Here is a 12,714-nt window from a genome sequence, read left to right as displayed (position 1 = left end):
GTTATCGCCATAGAAACCAAACCAGCGCAGGCCCCCGCCCGCATGCAGCCACATCATTTTAATACTTTCACCTCATATGTTTCCAGTAGGGTTTTTTTTTGCATTTAGAGGCGTAGAGGTACAGTAATCTGTCACTGTAACCATGTAACAATCGGCCTTTTGTTTAGAAAGGAAAACTATTAACTAAAGGAAAAAGACGGGATCGGCAGGTTTTTAGCTCAATGAAACTCACATATTTAATAACAAAATAAATCAATCAGGTAAGACAATACACTTGCTTCTGTCCCTATACCAAAATAATAAACATACAAACAAACCAACACTCAATTCCCCAATCCCCTTTCAACCCAACAAAGTCCCAACGACAGTTGTAAACAACAAACAAAACAAGTTCGTCACGCGAGGCAGGCGCTCTGAATCACGAACGGTCCCGCGACCGTCCTCCTCTCAGTACGCTCGCACAGTATAGTTCCACAGATCCATAAGAAGCGCACGTTAATCCATTGATATCCAACAGAGCACGGATTTCTCTCACCCGCGATGCTCCTCGTTGACCGGCAGTTCATGCATGGACCCAGCTCCGATGACGCAGTCTCCCCAGCGTCCCAACACGGCCGCTTACTCCGTGCTCGGCTGAGCTCGACAGTTTGTTTGTTTAGGCTGCAGGTTGCTAGTAGTTAGTTACGTTAACTTCAACACTAAACACAGACCCTGGCGCCTCTGAGATCTCCTCCTCACACCCGTTCACACTAGTACACAGGTTTTTTACTTCCTGCACCACACCCTCTATTTGTCAAGTGGCGTGTGGCAGCAATCACTGTCATGCTAATCAGGCCCATTACCTCCGACATGAATTGGAAGTGCACATATCACAGGGTTTCGCATGTATTCATATCACACGTATACAATAACACACATTGGAAAAAGCAGATAATAATAATATAATGTGCATTTTGTCACAGTCCCCCCCCCCCCAGCTGGAAGCTAATTCTCCAAGTCCTCCCAAAGGAGGGGTTGAGGTTGACCACATTAAAACATTTCTACTTTCTGGTTCCTTCCAATTCAAAAGGTATAACTAAAGGCCCAATCTGTCTCGTCATCTAGCTGAACCTGACCACTTCGGGGGCACTAGCTTTGACGAGCATGCTTCAAAAGGGTTGGAGAGTGGATGTGCTCTCGGCCCGACCAAAGCGTCTGGCTGGGACTGCGCTCGTCTCTGCCAGGCTCTAACATATTTGGCTTCTCTGGCCTGGGAGACACCCCCCCTCCCCCACCTTCGTCCAACTTTTTTGACCATGGCCCACTCGTTGTTGTAGCCAATGGTGACCAGCAGCATGGCGCTTCCTTCCCCACCTCTCAAGATCGGCCCCGTCGGGTCGACCCCAAGACCTCGCCCTGCCCGGTCTCCCTGAGTAGACTGTAACATCACGGACGGCTTACAGTCACCTGGCCTGCCCTGCTGACAAACGTGGCACCTCGTAACGTACTCCCACACGTCTCTGCGGACTGACGACCACCAGGCCACCTCGAGGATCCTAAGGAGAGTCTTTAGTCTACCTGGATGACCCCTCGTCCGGCGGTCGTGGAAGTGTTCCAGGAAACAGCGGATCAGGCTTTCTGGCACCACCACCTGAAGCTTCCGGCCAGAGTCTCTGGTCGGCCGCCTCCGATATAGGATTCCCTGGACCTCCTCATACCCACCGCGACGGGTTCGTGGGTCGGACTGGACTAGACCTCCCAGTAGACATCCGAGCTTAGGATCTGCATGCTGAGCCTCGTTTAGGCCACGCAGAGTTACCTCTGCCGGCCACTTCTGGGACAGGTATTCCACCTCAGGTGGGTCACCTTGGCCCCGCGGCCCTAGGGTGGCACCACCACCGACTCTCGATGGTGGCAACTTCCCGTTGACATGCTGCACCAGTTTGACACACGTTGGTGCGACCCGAGCTCCTCTCCCTGGCACGTTCTTGGGCCCCTTGTCCCTACATTGCGATTCAGCCTTCTTGGTGCTGGAGGGTAGGCCATTGGAGGCCTGACAACAGGGAGTAGGCCTGCTGAGGGTCCGACCGTGAGGGTTAGGTTGAGTATCGGTACCGGCCATTTTTATTTCCGACACCTTCCCGTTCCATCTCTCATCTACCCTCATGAAACACTTTTTCTGTGACTGTTCAATAGAGCTGTCGATGAGAGTTTCCATCTCCCTCATTCTGTGATCTACGTACCCCCTTAGGCTCTCTTCCCTGTTTGCAATACTCTCCATTGCTTTTTCAAACTGCCCCTGTCTGTACTGCACCAGATCTTCGAGGGTTTGCAGCTTGCTCTTAATCAAGGCCAACTCAACTGTAATGTTAATGCCCTCACATCGCTCCATTGTTTTTTCACAGCTTTTTTTTTTTTTTACAGTGTATAATAGTTGTATGGTCTTAGCCGTTTTTTTACAGTGTATTGTTCTTTTGTACCTTTTTAACAACAATCATCAAATGGTGGTTTCACTAATTAAACTTACGCCTGCGATCCCCGTATGGGCCACCACCTGTAACAATCAGCCTTTTGTTTAGAAAGGAAAACTATTAACTAAAGGAAAAAGACGGGATCGGCAGGTTTTTAGCTCAATGAAACTCACATATTTAATAACAAAATAAATCAATCAGGTAAGACAATACACTTGCTTCTGTCCCTATACCAAAATAATAAACATACAAACAAACCAACACTCAATTCCCCAATCCCCTTTCAACCCAACAAAGTCCCAACGTCAGTTGTAAACAACAAACAAAACAAGTTCGTCACGCGAGGCAGGCGCTCTGAATCACGAACGGTCCCGCGACCGTCCTCCTCTCAGTACGCTCGCACAGTATAGTTCCACAGATCCATAAGAAGCGCACGTTAATCCATTGATATCCAACAGAGCACGGATTTCTCTCACCCGCGATGCTCCTCGTTGACCGGCAGTTCATGCATGGACCCAGCTCCGATGACGCAGTCTCCCCAGCGTCCCAACACGGCCGCTTACTCCGTGCTCGGCTGAGCTCGACAGTTTGTTTGTTTAGGCTGCAGGTTGCTAGTAGTTAGTTACGTTAACTTCAACACTAAACACAGACCCTGGCGCCTCTGAGATCTCCTCCTCACACCCGTTCACACTAGTACACAGGTTTTTTACTTCCTGCACCACACCCTCTATTTGTCAAGTGGCGTGTGGCAGCAATCACTGTCATGCTAATCAGGCCCATTACCTCCGACATGAATTGGAAGTGCACATATCACAGGGTTTCGCATGTATTCATATCACACGTATACAATAACACACATTGGAAAAAGCAGATAATAATAATATAATGTGCATTTTGTCACAACCAGATTTTCTTTAGTGGTGCAACCACTCCTATAGACAGCTATGTGTGTCCCTGGGTCTGTCCCTGGGTCTGTCTGTCCAAGCACGAAAAAAGCATTATAGCGTTTGTTCACTGTGTCACTGTTGCACAGCCTAACACACAGGCCAGGGAGGAGGGCTAGTACTGTACTGTACTGTACTGTACTGTACTGTACTGCACCACCACTTGGTAGCCTACTTCATCGTACAGTGGTGTTGCCCAGTGAAAGTCGCTGACACACAGGTTCACAACGTGGCCATCTTTACCTGCAAACAAGTGTTTGTTCCATTAGTACATGAGATGAGAAACGGTGAAGGAGAGAAGTGAAAGGAGCAGGACAGGGTCATGTGTTTAAGCTCTGACGCGATGACGGTGACTCCGTTTTATGAAGAGTTTTTGGCATCAGTGTCCTGTGGTCGTGTATTAAAACCACTTATCCAAGACACAGGCACTCCAACGATACCCTAAAAACTAATATGATGGAACGGTCAAATAAGTCCCAAATGGTATCCGCCATGCATTGGGCATGAAACCGTCACATCTCCAGTGTTTTGTTTTATGGCCATTCCAATATGATTTGTAACGGCAATTCATTCATTCATTGTCCAATGTTCTGTTGCAGTTACTTCACAGGGGGAGTGAGCCTACAAAAAAAGGGTAAAAAAAAGAAAAGAGATCATTAAAATTTTGACAGTATTGCTTATAGCACCTTTAAATGGCTGCTTGTCTCAGCGGCACAAAGGGTTTTTTTTTTGGTCTGAACAGGGCGTATAGGGCTTAGTCTCCCATTGGCTTTGGGGCAGATTCACACTATGGTCCCGGGTGTGGCACTCGGGACCACTTGGCAAATGTCGTGGTAGTGTGAATGCTGCCCAACCATTCCCCGGGACCGGACCGCATGAAAGTAGTCTCGGGAACCGATTGTACGAAGTGTACTCGAAAACGGACTGCTGTGAAATGTGAAAGCATTGAATACAGTTGAATTTAGTGTACTCGGTTTGCGGAATAATCAAGGCCAATGTGAACCATGTCCAGCGGGGACCAGGCAATCGTATTCGGGCACAGTTTGAATCAAACGGACTCTGTGTGAATCTGCCCATAGATACAAACAGATGGATATCCAGTTTATATTTCCGTTTTAGTACAAATTGCAATTTAGGCACTTCATCCAGAGCGATTTACAGTAAGCAAGGACAACACAAGATAATATATAAAATGCATAGAAATAGTCATCTAGGATCATAAGAGCAAGGACCTATCATCAGTCTAACAGTAGAATATCCAAGAAAAATCTAAAATCTGTACTTTTATCCTTTCCTGAAAAGTTAATATTTTAGACATACCGGTTAGCTGGTTTCTGCCAGACAGTTATACTTTAGCTATTGAAAAATAGTGCTGCTATTCTTTTTTTAATCGTGAAAATGTGTTGCAAATCTTTGATATTTTCAGATGGTGGTCAGTGACCAATTACATATAGTTTCTGGGCGTCCTTGACATAAAATATTGAGCACCACTGATACAGAAACGTAGGTATTTCAGAAAACTGTCAGGATTTAGAATACATTTAAAAAAAATTGAAGGCAGGTCCAAATGGGTTAAATACACACAGAATTGTTGCGCAGTAATGCAAATGAATACAAAAATGGATGACTCAACAGTCAACATCATGGTGCCCCTATTTATACTTCCAGAGGCAGGAAGGTCAACAAGCACTTGGTGTGTGAGTGGTTTTGTCCCCTCTTTTTAGATTGGATACTTCCGTCAAATAATCGCCTCAGAATTAGGGACGGTGGTTCATGGAAGGAAGGAAGGAGGAAAGGAAAGCAAGGGTGGATAATGAAGAGTCGGACAGAGAAAGATGGACAAATCTGAAGATGTGTGTGTGTTTCTATCTAAAGGTCACAGTCAGGAGATCAACTCTGAGGAGAACAGGAGATGGAGAGGATAATGAGACGTGAGGCCTTTGCCTCGTGGTTTTGACATTTTCTGAGGCAGTGTGACAAGATCCCGACGATGTCTTGGCTCATTAAAACCTGCCGTTCCACACAAATGATTTGTAACAGCTGCCTATCACAGACTTTGAAATAATTTTCTATAATATGACAATCTATCTATGTAGTATAGTACAGTACAGTGGTTCCCAAAGTGGGGTCCGGGGACCCCCAAGGGGTCCTTGACGGAGTTCCAGGGGGTCCCCAGCTAAATGATAGAGATAGAGAGAAGCCAGGAATGACAGCGGCAGTTTAATCCATTCTGGGCGGGAACCCCCTTTGGTGTTTTAAGCATATTATGTTATGCTTTAGCTATTGGAAAATTGCAGCTCTACAAGCTCATAGCGAGCTTGTAGGTCTGCTATTTATTTATTATTTAAAGTCGTGAAAATGTGGCGCAAATCTTTGAATATATATTTCAGAGCAATTTTTTTTTTAAATATTGGCTTCAAAAACTACATATTTTGAGATGGTGGTCCATGGCCCAATAGAGATAATTCTGGGGGTCCTTGACATGAAAAAGGTTGAGCACCACTGACACAGGGTTTTTCAGAAAAATGTTTTTTTTTTTAATCGACCTCAGTCCAAAATGGTTTAAATGAGCCGCCCTGATCAGGTAGAGAGTGCACAAGACTAGTCACCTGATCAGGTAGGACGCGTTCACAAGTTGCCTGCCTGAACTAGCTCTGCAAGCTTTGCATCATTTATACGCCTCATACTGTTGACGGATTTGAGATAGATTTCCTTTTGAACCAGGCTTGGTGGACTGATGCAACGGAACAATATTGATTGATCACACTGTACACTATATGATTCACATAATATACTGTGACAATATGGGGCACTTTCGCCATTAAAATAAAGCATGAACAATCTAAACTCGATGCATAGATGAGGACAATGCAATAAACCATTGATGTATGACTAAACACACTTTGTCTTGTTAAAACAAGTCCATTAGCTGTATGTTCCGATTATGTAGATAGACTAGTTTAGTAATAATAAAAAATCACACCTGTGTGAAGTGAGGGGCGCTCTTATCATTATACATCATCATACATCATCTCATGATCTCATTTATGTGATTGGTTGGTTAAATTCACGTCATATTTGGCGGACATTTGACCTAATTTCTCCTTTCATTGTCAATGGCAAATATTGAGACGTGTGGGGACAATCACACTTGTGTGAAGTGAGGGGCGCCCACTGTTTTTTAATCGGCCACATGACGTCTTACGTTGTCATTTAGTGCCCAAAACAAACATTAAAGTCCATAGACTAGGCTGCCATATGACGTAATCTTTAAAAGCATTGCATTGGAGGGGCTAGCCCCCCCCCCCCCCCCATTTATTCTGGGTGCCTGCCATGCAATGGCAGAAACACAGGTTGAAATCCTCAACACATACTTATTTTCTCTATTTTTAACAAATCGAACTCTGCACTTTACGCTGCCCTTTTCCCAGTCCCCATTTACAGCCATATTGTCAGTCCTTCAGTGCTTTCATTCTTCTTTGTTTTCCCCTGTCCAATAAAGTGTCCTATAGCGGGTAGCGTTTTCAGCACCTGGGGTCCATTTCCCTCCAAATGAGGGCGTTTATCTGTGACAGGCAGGTTCTCCCCCACTGCCCACCGGTGGACCCCGCACCGCTCATTTGTTTCAAGAAGAGACAAACAAAGGAAATGAGACATGGACAGTGGTGGAAAGTAACAAAGTACTTTTACTTAGGTACTGTACTTAAGTACAATTTTGAGGTATTTGTACTCTAATTGAGTATTTCCAATTGCCAGTACTTACATCTACTCCACTACATCTCAGAGCCAACATTTGTACTTTTACTCCACTGCAATTATTTGAAAACTTTAGTTAGTAGTTACTTTGGAGATTTTAATTTACCGGTAGATTAGAAAACATACATTAACCACTTCAACTGTATACATTTTGGCCATTTGAAAATAGCCAATCTACAAGCTCACAATGCGTCGCAACGCATTGTTCCAGACCCTGTGGGTCTGGAACTTCCGGGGACCCCCCCGGGACCCCCACATGGAGTTGTACCACTCACTTCACACAGGTGTGATTTTCGACTACTTTTGGTTTACAGCAGATCGTTTGAAACGTGAAAACGGTACAACACAGCAACAGACATGTGACAACATAGCACAGGACACGACATAGCATGGGCACATCTGTACAATTGATAAAAAAGGATAAGGAAATAAAAGAGTAGCCAACCAAGTACAGTACAAAGTGGAGCATCATAAAGTGACGTTATCATAAAGTGCCATCATCATAAAGTGCCAAGAGCAAAGTGAGCAAAGTGCTACAAAACATCATCGTCAGCATCGGCAACACCCTTCCTTTCCTTCTTTCGGCAGCACTAACTGCTGGGATCGAGGCAGGGACAAAGGAGTATTTGTACCAGTTTTTTTGTTGTCCTAGGGACACACAAGCCAAGGCCACATGGCAGCAGCATACAGTATACTCCGAACTGAGCGGGTGCAGGGCACTATTTGAGCGGATGGGCAGGCAGAGACGTATCTACAATAAGGCCAGGGCAGGCGTCCGCCTGTCCAAATCCATTTCTGGCCTGGCCAAAATCCATACAATGAGAAAAAAAGAGGACAAAAACAAGACCTGAGAACTATTAGTGGACAGCTGATTGGCCGTTGCGGTAGAGCGCGACCCTCAATCACCCATTGGAATGTAAATGCATGCCTTTCAGCCTTTGTATCCTACTCGTCTGGCAGGTATATCTCTTTGAAAACCTTTAGTGCTAAGATTGTGTGCGGGGAGACGACAATTAACGCATCTTGCCTGCCCAAAACGTAATTCCTGGATATGCCACTGTGGGGAGGGCTTTTTTGAGCAGCTGTCTATTATAGAAGAAATCAAGGCTCTCCAATTGGATGCCAGTAATTTTAGAAGCTAGAAGTTTTCACAATTCTCCCAAGGGGATTTCTATCTTTTGATAACGAGGTTACCGTACCGATTTCAGATACAGGAGAAAGAAATAACGAAATGTATGTATAGGCCCTATAGAACAGTTTAGGTCACAAGGCATTGTGTCCTATACAGGAAGATAAAAGGCCGCACACTCATAGCCACGATGCAACATTTTATTTAAAAAGAGGAATCCAAGAAACCAAGAAGGTCTTCTTCAGGGAACGAATTGTGTCTAAAGGAATGCATTAATTAATTCTCCATACTTTATTTTTTCTTTTCCGCATGATACATTTGTCATTTTCACGGAACATTGACGGCTATACATCAGTGGTGCTCGAAGTGGGGTCAGGGACCCTCGGGGGGGTTCATTGACGAGGTTCTAAATGGACCCTTACAGGACTGTAACTCTGAGAGTGTACAATGGAACCAAAGGGACCCTCAACGGGTCAATTTTGGTTCCATTTATTCCCTCTGAGTTATGGGAGTCCTCGAAATAAAATAAGACGTTTGAGAACCACTGGTATATGAGTATGTTTGTTTATCCATCCTATTGACTGCAGGGTTGAAGGGATCTATGCTAGGCCCTCTCCCGTTTTGCTCTACACTATATCTTCGCTGAAAATAGCAGATCGACAGTGCGAGCAAAGCACGTCACATTGAGCTTGTGTATTCACAGAATGTTTTCCCCCAGCAGAGAGATCCTTTTCAGGGCATTGGTGGTCCCCCAACCTTTTTATACTGAATCACCACCTCAGAAAATAAGAAAGTACCACTGCAATAACCGATGTTAAAATACAGGAGCGTAATACCTGCCCGGTTTGTTCCATTCCTATAAGCCAATAATGCTTCTTCTCTGACAAAACTCTGTCTAATAACTAATCGGCACAACTGATGATTTCAGATGTGATTTCATCCGTTCTCAAATCTTCTATGCACCAGGTAGGTGTTCCTGTCATGCTCATTTCAGCATGGTCAGATGAACTACCTGTAGTAATATTTCATTCCACTTCTGTCTTTTCCTCTGTGTACCACCATAGGGGGGGGGGCTCAAGTACCACCAGTGGTACACGTACCAGTGGTTGGGAACCTCTGCTTTAGGGTTCATGATTAATGTGGTTGGTGTATAATTTGACGAGATATCTCCTGAAATATAAACAATATTTATTTTAGGATATTATGCATGCACAGCATGTCCCCCGAACAAACAACCCTCAGCCAGGCGTCTTAAAACTATGGTTTAGGCTTGTTCTTAAGTACAGTAGCTTGTCCAAGCCAGCAGGGATTTAACACATTAAAACTTAACACAACCGGGCAAGCATCCTTGTAATTTTACATTTTAACCACTTTATCCACATTTTATACTTTGGCTCTTAAAAAGTAGCAGATATACAAGCTCATAGCGTGCCACTTAGTGCTGCGCTATGAGCTTGTATATCTGCTATTTTAGATTTTTTGCAAATCCTTGAGTGTGTGTGTGTGTGTGTGTGTGTGTGTGTATATTATGTATGTATATATATATATATATATATATATATATATATATAATTTATTTATTTATTTTTATAATATTTTATCCTACGATTTTGAAACCAATTGTTTCACCCAGTGTCAATTATGTAATGTAATCCGGTGTGCTACACTTCCTCTGCCAACCTGGGGGGGGGGGGGGGGGCAGCGGACTGACCTCATGCTTCTTTCTATGCATGAGGAGTCCAAGCTGCTTCTTTTCACCTGACAGTGAAAAGAAAGAGTTTCCCCGGGCCGGATGTAGCGCGTGGAAGGATGAGGGTGAGCAAAAGTATGAGAACCACTGATATAGCAACATAGGTTTTCTATTAGGATTCAGAACGAAGACTATCGTCCATGGGTCTTAATGGGTTAACCAACATGGAAGTGGTTTAATGGACATGGGGCAATCTAACGTGAGCAGGCATTAAGCCTCGCCTTGCTGTGTTGTTCTGCTCCTCACGGGATTTGCTGACATGTAGACGAGTTATTTAAGGCGGACAGGCTGATGGTGTCCATCCATTAGTGCAGGGGCACATCAGGTCGATGTGCCCACGTGTATATCAGTGCTGTCGGGAGGAAACCTCATAACTCCATCTTTGAGGTTTTTGATTTTTTTCTCTTTCAATAAATCAGTGCTATTGAACACTCTTTACGTCTGTGTGTTGTTTCGAAAATATTGAACCAATGGAATGTAGTAAAAAACAAATTGGACAAAACCTCTTAACTCCATTGGACCCTCAAACTGTCTGCTAAATCAGCTAGCTCCACCACCTCTCTCCTTCTCAGGCGCATACTTGAAGGGAGTGGCAAATCGAGTGGCAAAGTGAGTGACAATGTGAGATTAACTTTAACGTTTAATGCAATCACATAGGACTTTCTGTTTCTATGTATGGGCTGTCAAAGCCAGAAAGTAGTTTTTGTTTTTGCCACTTAAGGCGTTCCCGCATAACATCTGTTAATGATGATGATGTCACACGCATACACTTTTCTATGCATATATCATTTTGTAGTCTTTTTGGTGGTATTTATCTGACTGCTGCTATATGTTGAAAGAACTGCGATTCCCAGAAGTTCATTGCAAATTAAACCAAAACAAACGCAGCATGCGTGATCTCCTGGGCTCTGTCCTCCCGGCGGAGACGCCGCGCGCGCGCGCACACACACACACACACACACACACACACACACACACACACACACACACACACACACACACACACACACAGTGGTCTAACATGGGATTGGATTAGCTCTCCCTATATGACCCTCGATACTGGAATACGGCAGTGCGAGTTTGGCTTGGACATGGTTAACAAGAATAACATAATTAATAAAACATAAGAACACATTTACAAAATGGCCCACCTTTTGAGTTACTGTGAACAGCAGCATATACAACAAAATTACACATTGCATGCAAACACCAGCACATTAGGAAATCCTGAATTACGATGGGATATCTGTCGCTTTACAAATGCATGAATAAAGCTCTGTATAGTATAGTATAGTATAGTCGATGAAACTTGGATAACCCGATGGAGCTTGTTGGTTTGTGGTTTGATGCCTTCGGGTCGTAGAGTCTTGCATAGTTGACCTCGACAACATTGGCCCCAGAGAGCTTCATAGAGTGCGACCTTGGCTCCAGCACCGAAAAGCTGGCAAGGAATATGATATATCAATGTCTTCTAGGTTGACTGCAGATCAGGACATCTTCAATGTAAATATGGTTCCCTCGGGCATTAGTGTTGCATGGGCCATGTCTTATTTAATACGAATTCAATAGTAGTATACTCTTTCAGTCGATTTAATACACCACTGGTGTATGCGGTCTGTATAGGTCTAACCCACAGTGTACAAATGGGTTCATTTGACGTGTTTTAGCGATTTTGAAAGGAGACAGTTGGCTACAAGTGAAGTGGTGTTATTGGCCCGGTCTTATTGTAAGCTTGCATCACACAAGTGTTGAGGCCAAGTTTGGTGCAGATTGCAGCAGCGGTACGCGACCGTGCGCCTCACGTGTCCGCATGTTGACTTTGGTGACGTTCACCGTCGACCCGCCGTCTGTTAAACTTGACCCTCTCCAGTTGTTTTCCCTGTGTGGGTCTGTTGCGCGGAAAAGTGTGTCCCAGTATTAATCTGTGTCCGTCCCAACATGCATTTCACTGGTGACACTGGTGACACGTGACTTGCGGGGAGATTAGTTGTTTTTGACGCAAAATAATTTAATTGAGATGAATGTTAGAATGTTTGGCATGTGTAATGCAGGGCAGATTGAGGTCGGAGGACAGGGCTGTGCGGCGATAGGTTCCATGAGGCGGTCCGTGCGTCGTGGCGTTGTGAGGAGGCGCTGGAAGTGAGCAGCTGTCTTGCTCTATGCTAAGGAAGTATTCTGACTGAAAGACAGCGAACGAGCGAAATAGACAGCGAGCGAGTGACCGCTAGATTATTAGATAGATGTGAGGGGCTGTGTTTCTTTTCCAATTATTTTTAATTCAAAAAAAGGAAAAAAGTAATTTAAATGCAGAAAGAAAACATGGCCCCCTCGTGCATTAGAAGGACAATATCAGTCACCAGATGCCAATACAGCTCCCAGCAATCAATCTATGCTTGCCCAGAGAAGCTGCTTTGGGTTGAGTCCAATCTGAGGCTGTTTAGAAATGAGCTCTGTGATGTAAGATACAATCGATGCCTGCTATTTCACTAAAGCTCCAGGTTTGTCTCACTGGTTCTATTGTGGGCTCACAAAATGATGTTTGTAAATGAGAAAAATAATGGATCATTTTCATTGGAAGAAAAAAAAGTGGCCCATTTAACGACCACGTATATCTTGCGATCAATTCTCATTAAATTAAATTTATATACTCTGTTGTGTGGCTGCGTAAGATGACTCCATTCTCGC

This window comes from Protomyctophum parallelum (genome assembly GCF_964188405.1).
Source record: "Protomyctophum parallelum genome assembly, chromosome: 23".
NCBI classification, from domain to species: domain Eukaryota; kingdom Metazoa; phylum Chordata; class Actinopteri; order Myctophiformes; family Myctophidae; genus Protomyctophum; species Protomyctophum parallelum.
The sequence above is the reverse complement of the archived record's forward strand: the minus strand, read 5'-3'. Positions refer to the sequence as shown.